Genomic DNA, 11,035 nt, shown 5'->3' on the forward strand with positions numbered 1-11,035 from the left:
CTTTTCCCATCATATTTGCTAATCCAAGTATTCTCAATCTTTCTATAATCTGTCAAATTTTCTTATCTTTCTTAGAGAGAGAAAATGCCAACTCTTTTACCTTACTTTGATAATCTTTTAGAGAGTTTTTGTAACCATAGTTGCTCTTTATATGTAAGTCATTTCTTGTGAGGAATGTTTGTTTTGTATTCAAATCTTGTGGTGTCCTTAACTAGTTAGGTCAAAAGCAATGAGTAGATTGATGTCCTTATATACTCCATACAGAGTAAGGTGATTTATTAGTGAAACCTCAAGGTGATTGGTCCTTGAGAAAGGGGACGTAAGCTTGGGATAGCAGAATCACTATAAAAAGAGTTTACATTGATCTCTTTTCCCAACTCTTTTATTTTTAGTTCCTTTAATATTTGTGTCAAGTTGCTTGATTTGTTCAGTTTGGTTTAAGAACATTGATGATCAAGCGATTAATTTCCCTTAAACCCAATTCACCCTCTCCTTGCCTTGTCATTGGGGATAACATGTACTTTTAATGCAAAATAGAAATTATTTTCCACAACTAAACAAACCATTAATCTCTATTTGGATCACAGATTTGTTTGAGGAAAGAAAATGAAAGTAAAATAATAAAGAAATTCATTCTCCATTCCATTCTTTCTCTATAAAAAATGCTATCAATTAAAAATGGATTTTTGGTATAATAAATAAAAAAAATTTGAGAAAAATGCACTATTAATAATGTGCAGAATTAATTTTTTATTCATTGATTCATTATATATATTATATCCCTTCCTGCTTTTCTTGGTAGTCAAAAACATAAAATATATATATATATATATACTAAAAATATTTTTCTTTCCTTTTTCCAATGATTTTCAGGTTAATTTCATTGATTTTCAAAGGAATTCCAAATTAACCTGGTATCTATATATAGGGTTTCTATCATATTTAAATACATATTGCAGGTTTGATAAAAGTTGTTTTCCATCTTTTTCATATCCTCGTAGAAGCTTTCTTCTTCTCCAAAATGGGAGGACATTGAGTACAACCTGTTGCTTCACTAGCTTAGACCAATGTGGCTGTCATGACCCACCATATTGTATTGTATCAGTTCAAGTTTTTCAAAAAACTTGAAAGTTTACATCTCTTCAACATGCATATTGCTGTCATGAACAGCAGTGGTAGATGCAATTTCCTTGTCTTAAACCCTATGCTCTCACAAGCTAGTGGAAAGCTCACTTGACCTGGCCCTCGGTCTGTCCCAATGTATAATCAATATAATAAGCTCTTGCATGAGGAGAAAGTGTGCAAAATAATTAATTTTTTTTGGGTTTCGTGTCTCGACGCAAGCCTTTCACCGACAGACACATGGGTAAACCCCACATTTAAATGTGGATCCCATGTGTACGATCCACTCCTTTATTTACTTAAGTCAACTTTTGATAAACGAAGCTTGGGACATATACCTAACAATTCCTAGATAGTATTAATGCCCTAATACCTAAAATATTTTATTTTTTTATCTCATTTTTCCCAACTTGGCAAAAGGAAAACAAAATATGTTTTTTTTTATTGGTGTCACCTTCTTTTGTATGTTTGTGAAGTTGATTTCTTTCTAAATGAGCAAGACTATTCATCATCCATCTTGGGTTTGTCATATTATTGGGTCCATGTGGCACATGTAGATGGAGAGAATCTATATTAAGTAGAGTCCTCTTCTAATCTTAGCAAGTCATGTGACCTATGATGGTCGCGTCCAATAACAATAAGTGTTTTCCTTTTTCTAATATATATGTTTTTCTTTTAATTGATTCATAATTTGAGGCATGGAGATGTTTGTTTTTGCTTCTAAAATTTTAAAATATGTTTTTTCTTCAATAATATTCTCAAATACGTTCTTACTTGTATGGCATTTAACACATTCATTTTCTATACAACATCTAAACTAACTGTTATTTGTGGCTCTTATACTTTGTTTTTGTAAGTAAAGAAGAAAAAGGGAAAAACATGAATGGGCAACACAGCAGAGCTCGTCGACAAATGCCCTGTGTTCGTTGACGAGTGGATAGTAACAAGTCATTGACGAAGGTTCTGAAATAGTCGACAAGAAAATACCGAAAGCAGGAAAATTTTAGAGATCTGAACTCGTCGATGAAAACCTGTTCTCGTCGACAAATTGTCTTCTGTGGATCCTCGACGAAGCCTTGTACTCATCGACGAATGGCGCCTGGGCTGTGAGTAGTTTTTCTAAATTTTGAATTTTTGAACGTTGGGCAGTTGAGTAAACGGAGGGAAACCTCTGAGGAACTTCTATATATGTTATTTTGGGCATATATTGAAGAGAGAGTGATCATTTTGAGAAATGTATTGTGTACATTGTGATTTTCATAGGAAAATTTGTGTGTCATTACTTCTGTGGATGTAGGCTTTACTGAACCACGTAAATCTTTGTGTTGTTCTTGTTTTGATTGTGTGTTTTTTACTTCTTGTGTTTATTCTACTATGCATCTTAATTATTCGATCCATTTCACAACAAATTGATATCAGAGCGATTGTTGTTATAGCATCGGGATCATCTTCTGCAAGATTTGATGTTGCCAAATTCGATGGAACTGAAAACTTCGGTTTATGGCAGAGGAGAGTGAAGGAAATTTTTGTGTAACAAGGAATGGTTAAGGCTTTACTTGATACTCAACCAGAAGAAATGGATGAGGCACCATGGGTAGATTTGAAAGTAAAGGTAGCGTCTACAATACGCTTGTGTTTAGCCGAGGAAATTCTCTATCGTGTGATGAAGGAGGATTCTCTAGCGGCTATCTGGCGAAAGTTAGAAAGTCGGTACATGTCTAAATCCCTCAATAACAAACTTTTTTCTTAAGCAGCATTTATATTGGCTTAATATGATTGAAGAATCAAGTTTGGATTAACACATCAATGCTTTTAACTAAATCATAAGTGATTTGATGAGGATGATAAGGTTTTGATGCTGTTAAATTGTTTGCCCTCGACTCATACCTATGAAAATCTTATGACCACTCTTATGTGGGGAAACGAAACTTTTGATCTGGAAGAGGTAACAAGTGTCTTATTAAATTTTCATCAAAGGTTGAAGAATTGTGATGAAGGAGAAGGACTTGTGGTAAAGGGTAGTAATAAGCAAGGCAAAGGAAAGTTTAAGAATGGGTTTAGTCAGAAATCATCCTAAAATCAATCCAAGAAGAAGGAAATTTGGTATTATAAATGCAATAAAAAGGGACATGTGAAATCAGAGTGTTCGAATTAAAAGAAGGAAAATTATGAGAAACATGAAGGTGTTTCAAAATCTACAAATGTTGTTCAAGAAGAAGATTCAACGGATGATGATGTTCTAACAGTTTTAGCAGGGTTGGATAATCTAACGGATTCTTGGATACTTGACTCGGCATGTTCTTATCACATGACTCTGTACAAGGTGTGGTTCAGCACTTACAGGTTAGTGAATTTTGGATCAGTTCTTATGGGTAATGATGCTTCTTCCAAGATCGTTGGCATAGGAAATGTAATGATAAAGATGTTTGATAGTGCTGTAAGAACATTGTGTAATGTAAGACATATACCTGAGTTGAGAAAGAGTTTAATATCTCTTGGCACTTGGATTGTAATGGCTTCAATTACAAGTCCAAAAGTGGAGTCTTGACGGTATGGAAAGGTAATCTGACTATAATGAAATGGCAGAAACTGGATAGGAATTTTTACATGTTGCAGGGAACTACTGTTGTAGATTGAGTTGCAGCCGTGAATGCTAAATTAGATGAGACCATTTTTTGGTATATGCGCCTTGGGCATATGGGGGAACACGACATGAAGGAACTACACAAGAGGAAACTCTTGAAGGTCTTGAAATCATCTCAGCTGGAATTTTACAGGATATGTGTTTTTAAAAAATAGAACAGGGCAAAGTTTAGACCAACCATTCACAAGAAAAGGAGTATTCTTGACTATATACATTCAGATGTTTGGGGCCTAGTTAGAGTTGCAGCAAAGGGTGGACATGTGTATTATGTGAATTTCATTGATGATTACTCATGGAAGTTCTGGATTTACTTCATGTGTAACAAATCAAGTATATTTTCCAAGTTTAAGATTTGGAAGGCTGAAGTGGAGAACCAAATGGGGAGGAGAATCAAATGTTTAAGGTCAGATAATGGGACCGAGTACGCTAATTCTTGACTTATGGAGTTTTGTGTGGAGCAGAGCATCAAGAGACATTTTACAGTTCACCAGACACCTCAACAAAATGGTGTGGCAGAATGGATGAACCGGACTCTTGCTGATAGGGCTCGGTGTCTCAGATTGAATGCAGGGCTACCGAAAAACTTCTGGGCCGAGGCGATTAGTATGGCTTATTTTCTAGTAAACAGATCACCAAGAGTATCACTAGAGGGTAAAGTGGCGGAAAAGGTATGCATAGGAAATGCAGTAGACTGTTCTGAATTGAAAGTATTTGGGTGTCCAGCCTATGTCCACATGTCTAGTGAAGAGAGGTCTAAATTTGACCCGAAGTCTCATCGTTGCATCTTTTTGGGGTATCCAATAGGTGTAAAGGGGTACAAGCTATGGGACCTAGTGGCAAACAAGGTGGTGATCAGTAGGAATGTAGTCCTTGATGAGAAGGCTATGGTGAAGTGTACTCAAGAAAGTGATGAATAGAAATAGGATCCATAAAGCTGGGGCAATGATGAACATATCATACAGGTGGAGTTTAAAGCACAAGGCAACAAGAAATGATCATGGTCTCGTGGTTGCAGGGAGCTCTAGCTTGGAAAGCCAGCAAGTCGACAATATTCCATTAAGAAGATCCAAATGCACTATTCGGCCACCGCCAAGGTATGGGTTTGAAGAGTTAGTGTCTTATGCTTTTCTTACTAGTTGCAACGATCCAACTACATTTCAAGAGGCATTTCACCGTCAGGAGAAAGATAAATGGATGGGAGCAATGATTAAGAAGATGGAGTCACTACGTAAAAATCAAACTTGGGAGTTGGTGGAGTTTCCAGATGGGAAAAAACCGATTGGGTGCAAATGGGTGTACAGGAAGAAGGAGGCAATATCAAAAAATGAAGGTGAGAAGTTCAAGGCACGATTAGTGGCAAAAGAATACTCACAGAAGAAGAGGATAGATTATGATGAGATTTTTTCTCTAGTGGTCTGATATGTTTCTATCAGAGTTGTGTTGGGGTTAGTAGCTCATTATGATCTTCATTTGGAACAAATAGATGTGAAGACGACATTTCTTCATGGTGACTTGGAGGAACAAATCTATATGGTATAGCCGAAGGGATTCATTGAATAGGGAAAATAAAATTTAGTTTGCAGGTTGAAGAAATCTCTTTATGGGCTAGAACAGTCTCCAAGGCAATGGTATAAACGGTTTGATTCCTACATGATCAAATTTGACTACAAAAGGTGTGAGTATGACTGCTGCATATATGTGAGCAAACTTGATGATGACTCACTTATTTTCTTGTTATTGTATGTCAATGATATGTTGATAACTGCAAGATATTTAACTGAGGTGAATCAGTTAAAAGACCTATTGCATAAGGAATTTGATATGAAAGATCTTGGTTTAACCAAGAAAATACCTGGGATGGAGATTCATCAAGACAGGCCTGTAGGGAGATTATGGCTATCTTCGAGCGGTTATGTGCATAAGGTGTTTGGAGAGGTTTAGCCTGGCTGATGTAAGAATGGTGAGTACACCTCTAGCGAATCATTTTAAATTGTATACTGCAGATTGCCCAAGTTCAGATGAGGAAATCCGAGACATGTCAAAGGTCCCTTATGCTAGTGTTGTAGGGAGTTTGATGTATGTCATGGTATATACGAGGCTAGATTTGGCTCATGCGGTGAGCATGGTAAGTAAGTTTCTTTCTAATCCAGGAAGGCACATTGAGAAACTGTCAAATGAATACTTAGATACTTACAAGGTACATCAGGATATGGCATCATGTTCGGCAAGCAACAGGGTTGTCCTTCAGTTATGGGGTTTGTTGATGCTGATTATGCTGGAGATATGGAAGACAAAAGGTCTACAACGGGACATGTGTTTACCCTTCTAGGAGGACCGACATATTGGAGATCCATGGTACAGTCTCTAGTAGCATTATCCATGATTGAAGCAGAATATATGGCAGTTGCCAAAACTGCAAAGGAAGCCTTATAGCTTAACAGTTTAGTCAGAGAGCTGGGATTACAAATAGATGGAGTGTGTTGCATTATGATAGTTAGAGTGTCATTTACTTCGCAAAAAATCAGGTATACCATACTAGAACCAAGCACATTGATGTGAGGTTCCACAGGGTTCGGGAATTGATTACTTCAGGTGAACTTTGTTAGAGAAAGTTCATACATCTGAAAATGCAACGGATATTCTGACTAAATTAGTTACTTCAGAAAAGTTCAAGCATTGTTTGGACTTACTCCATGTCTCCAAGTGATAGAAGGGAGACATATCCAACCAAGCAATTTCAAGTTCAAGATGGAGCAATTTATGTTTTTTGGGATTTTCCTAATGGGCATATAATTGCCAAGGTGGAGATTGCTATTTGTGGTTCTTATACTTTGTTTTTGTAAGAAAAGAAGGAAGAGGAAAAAACATGAAGGGGCAACACAGTAGAGCTCGTCGACGAATGCCCTGTGTTCGTCGACGAGTGGATAGTAACGAGTCGTTGACAAAGGTTCTAAAATTGTCGACGAGAAAATACCAAGAGCGGGAAAATTTCAGAGATCTGAACTCGTCAACAAAAGCATGTTCTCATCGACGAATTGTCATCTGTGGATCGTCGACGAAGCCTTGTACTCGTCGACGAATGGCGTCTGGGTTGCAAGCAGTTTTTATGAATTTTGAATTTTTAAACGTTGGGTGGTTGCGTAAATGGAGGGAAACCTTCGAGGAACTTCTATATATGTTATTTTGGACATATATTGAAGAGAGAGCGATCATTTTGATAAGTGTATTGTATACATTGTGATTTCCATAGTGAAATTTGTGTGTCATTGCATCCGTGGATGTAGGCTTTGCCGAACCACATAAATCTTTGTGTTGTTCTTGTTTTGGTTGTGTGTTATTTACTTTTTGTTGTTTATTCAGATGTGCATCTTCATTATTCGATTCATATCACAACACTAACACTACTACATTCTAAATATTAGTAAATTATTCTAAATATTAGTAAATTAAGTCCAACATCTAAATCTATTAATTTCTCACATGCATTCTTCACAAACAAATAATTAATTATTCAACTTATTCATAAAAAAAAAAAAATCAAAACCCATTGACAAATCATAAAAATAAGTAAACATACAAAAACAATACAATAACCAAAAATTGAAACTTTTTAACTCTAAAACAAATGAACTCTACTCATAAACAGAGTAACACTACTCATAAAATAGATGAGCTATGCTTATAAATAAATGAACTCTACTCATGAGATTTGATCATATCAACAAGTGAGTTCTACTCATAATCAAATGAATTTCACTCGCGTCGGAGGATGAGTTTTGCTCATAAATATATGAGTTATACACATATCAAAAGATGAGTTCTACTCATTAATAAATTAGTTTTACTCATATTTTAACAAATGAGCACTACTTATGAGGACATGAGTTAGAGTTCTCCTCACAAAATCTTATGGATGAGTTCTATTTATTATATATGTATATATGCAAAGATGAGCTTTATTCATTTAAGTTGACAAAAGGGTGAAGCTTAGCCACAAAAAGTTTTTTTTGTGGGGGGGAGGGGGCTGCTCGATAATAGCAAAAAGGGGAAAAAAAAAAAGAAAAAGAAAAAAGAAGGGGGTAAAGATAGCTTAGAAGCATGCACATGGCTTGGCTGCGCACATCAACTCAATCAAGATTAGGTAGCTATGCTTGGCTCGGTCAACCAATTTGGCTCTGCTAGGTCGACATATCTTAGCTCAACTTAGTAGGATGCAAGTTAACTTAAATTTTGCTCTCAGGCTTGGAAAAAAATTTTCACTCCTCAAGAGTGGAGGCAGGGCCGACTCTTCATAATATGGGACCCTAAGTGAATGATTTAATTATGGGTCCTTAATATTTTGTTTAATTTTTATTTTTATTTAAAATTAATTTCGCTAACTTTTTGATATGCAAATCACTAATTAAAATTTTATATTCAATATTTTCAAGTATTTTTCTTCTATTGATAACATAGTCAATCCAGTGGCATAGTTGATCGCAAATAATTTTTTATAAGTTTAAGTTTTGAAAAACTTATTTTTACAGAAGCTACTGTCACAGGTATCGTTACTAAAATTCTATAAACAATAAATGCATTTGGAAAACAATCTATCTTTTTTATAAATACATTGAGATTTGAAAAAAAAAGAATTAAATTGCATTTACTTTATATTTTAAAATACAATTTGATTTACTTGATAGTGGGAAAGTCAATGTATGAGAAGATAGCATCATAAATAATGTTAATATTATTATATTAAAAAAAGATTTGGGAACCCAAAAATTTTTGGGGCCCTAGGCAAACACCTCAACCGCCTTAAGGTCAGGTCGGCACTGAGTGGGGGAGAACTAATGGGGAATAAAATAGTATCTGCCATGAAAAGTCAAAGGGACATCCGTAACACAAAGTAATATAGGAGAACCAATAATGGTGCATGTAACTCTTGAATGAAGGGGAAAATAAAAAGGAGTATAACTCTTGTAATTGCCTTAAAAGTAAAGGCCAAGTATTGAAGGGGTCACTTACGACTTAAAAAAGGGGTTGTAGGGGTAAGGTAAGACATCTAACAAACAATTCTTTACGTTGTTGTCATAATCTCTTCCATATTTTTTAGTCCTAATTTAAGTATTTGAGAGATCTCTCAAAATAAATCCTGAGTTCTCCAAACTTGTTTTCCTTTTTCAGAGAATCAAGATTTTGGATCAACCCACCAAATTTGAGCGACAACAAAAACCTATTAAACCACATCCCAATTCTTTTTTTTATCTTTTTTTTTTTAAAAAAGAATTGACATATTCTTTTTCTTTTCTTTTTTATTACATAGGAACTTCAGCCACCAACGAACCCTTTGGACCCCCTGGTGCGGTATCAAACCTACAGATCAGCATCCTCCACCCCCAGGTCTCACTGTTCAGGGTAAAGTCCGGAATGCAGATACGACTTCTGTACATCAATTGGACGTTCAACTAATCCGACACCCGGAATACATCTCCATTACCATTTACGGTCTCCACTGGCTCACAAAAAACTCTCACCATCCATCCTTCTCGCTGGCTCACAAAACGAACTCTCACCATCCACGGTCCCTGCTGACTCACAAAGTAAATTCTCACAATCACATATTCTTATACTTATATTAAAAAATTCTAATATATATGATTTTTTCGTACCCACAATATTAAACTAGGGGAGGACATCACTAGCCTCGTATCTTTTTCTTAATAAATAAGAATGAACTTTCATACATAATTGAAGCTAAAACTTTCTATTAAGAGGAAACGTTAGTTTAGGACTTAGTCAAGTCTAACGAGTCAACCTTGCATTCATGTTGTTCCACATCATTCATATATAATTATTTATTTATTTATTTTATCCTCCTCTTTATTTCTTTTGCACATTCCCTCAAATATATCAGCTGTCTTGTCAATTTCCATATCCTCTAAGCTAGACCACTCGTTTTTCAATATGTTATATTCATTGTACCATGTAATCATTGTACTCCTCAACCTAATATATCAATTAATCATTCGTACCATTTACATATAATTAAGTCCAGGAAGAAATTTTCCTGACCTATTAAAATTGTTAATCTTGTATACATGCATTTATAGAAAGCACCCAAACATTTGAAGTTTAGAAAGAATTGTTTAGTTGTGGAAGAAATTTTGTTCCAAAATATTAGTTATTAAAAATTAAATTTTTGAATAGCTCTTTTTTTCAAAAAAAATTACACTCACGGCTACTATTATGACTTTTATTTCACTTTCTTTTTAAATTATACAAACGGCAACTATTATGACTTTTATTCCTAATATTACTGCTCATTTGATTAGTATAAATAGAATAGAATACAAAATTATGAAATCAAATTTTATTATTTGATTTTGTCATATTTATCATTTAAATTTTCATTCCATTTCTATCCGACCACATTTTATTTCACAAACTAAACATAAACATTAGATTTTTAATAATGATTTTATAAAAAAGGACTAGACAAAGGTGTAATGATTAGGAACCCCATTTCATTCTACAAACTAAATATGAATAATATAGGCATAGCTACGATCATGACAAATTTTAAATTTATAAGGGAACATTTTGAGAGAGAGAGAGAGAGAGAGAGAGAGACAGCAGGGTAGGGGCCTGCCTTAAATGAGTTATTCCCATTATATAATTCAGGTTCAATCAACATCGACGAGGGAACAAAAAAACAGTCACACTTGGTACAACATGCATAAAAAATTCATGTTACCATCGTCATTACTTTTTCTAAACAAGTTATTGTAAATTTTACACAGTATTAGATGTGAATTCTGTTTGGTTCACTGCAATTCTTCATAAATCAAGAACTTGCAGCGAAAGACCAATTGGGTCATCCTTCTAAGGTGAAGATTCAATCATTTCTTGTCTGCTTGACAAGTTGCTCCTCTTTGCAATAAAGCTCATAGAAAGAGGCATTGTTTTCCCATCTTCCTCCAATCGATGCACCACTTTCCCTCTCTTTTTGCTTTTAAGTGCAGCCATGTAGGTGTAGGTGGAGTTCTCTTTATCTTCTCCACCTACCACTCCCTCCTCCCTTCTAACTTAAACAAATTCAAGCTTTCTTTGCCAGTGCAGGAAAGATGGGAGCAGACAGCTTTAATCCCCATGAATCCCTTTATGAGATTTGTTTCTCATGTGACTGACTTGCATTTCACCAGAAAGTCGAAGAGATTGAAAACCTTTCTATCAACCATCCCATGCTTGGTAGAACGGAAATATAAGATGGATTTTTTTTTTTTTTAA

This window comes from Malania oleifera, chromosome 2 (genome assembly GCF_029873635.1).
Source record: "Malania oleifera isolate guangnan ecotype guangnan chromosome 2, ASM2987363v1, whole genome shotgun sequence".
In the NCBI taxonomy this organism is placed as follows: domain Eukaryota; kingdom Viridiplantae; phylum Streptophyta; class Magnoliopsida; order Santalales; family Ximeniaceae; genus Malania; species Malania oleifera.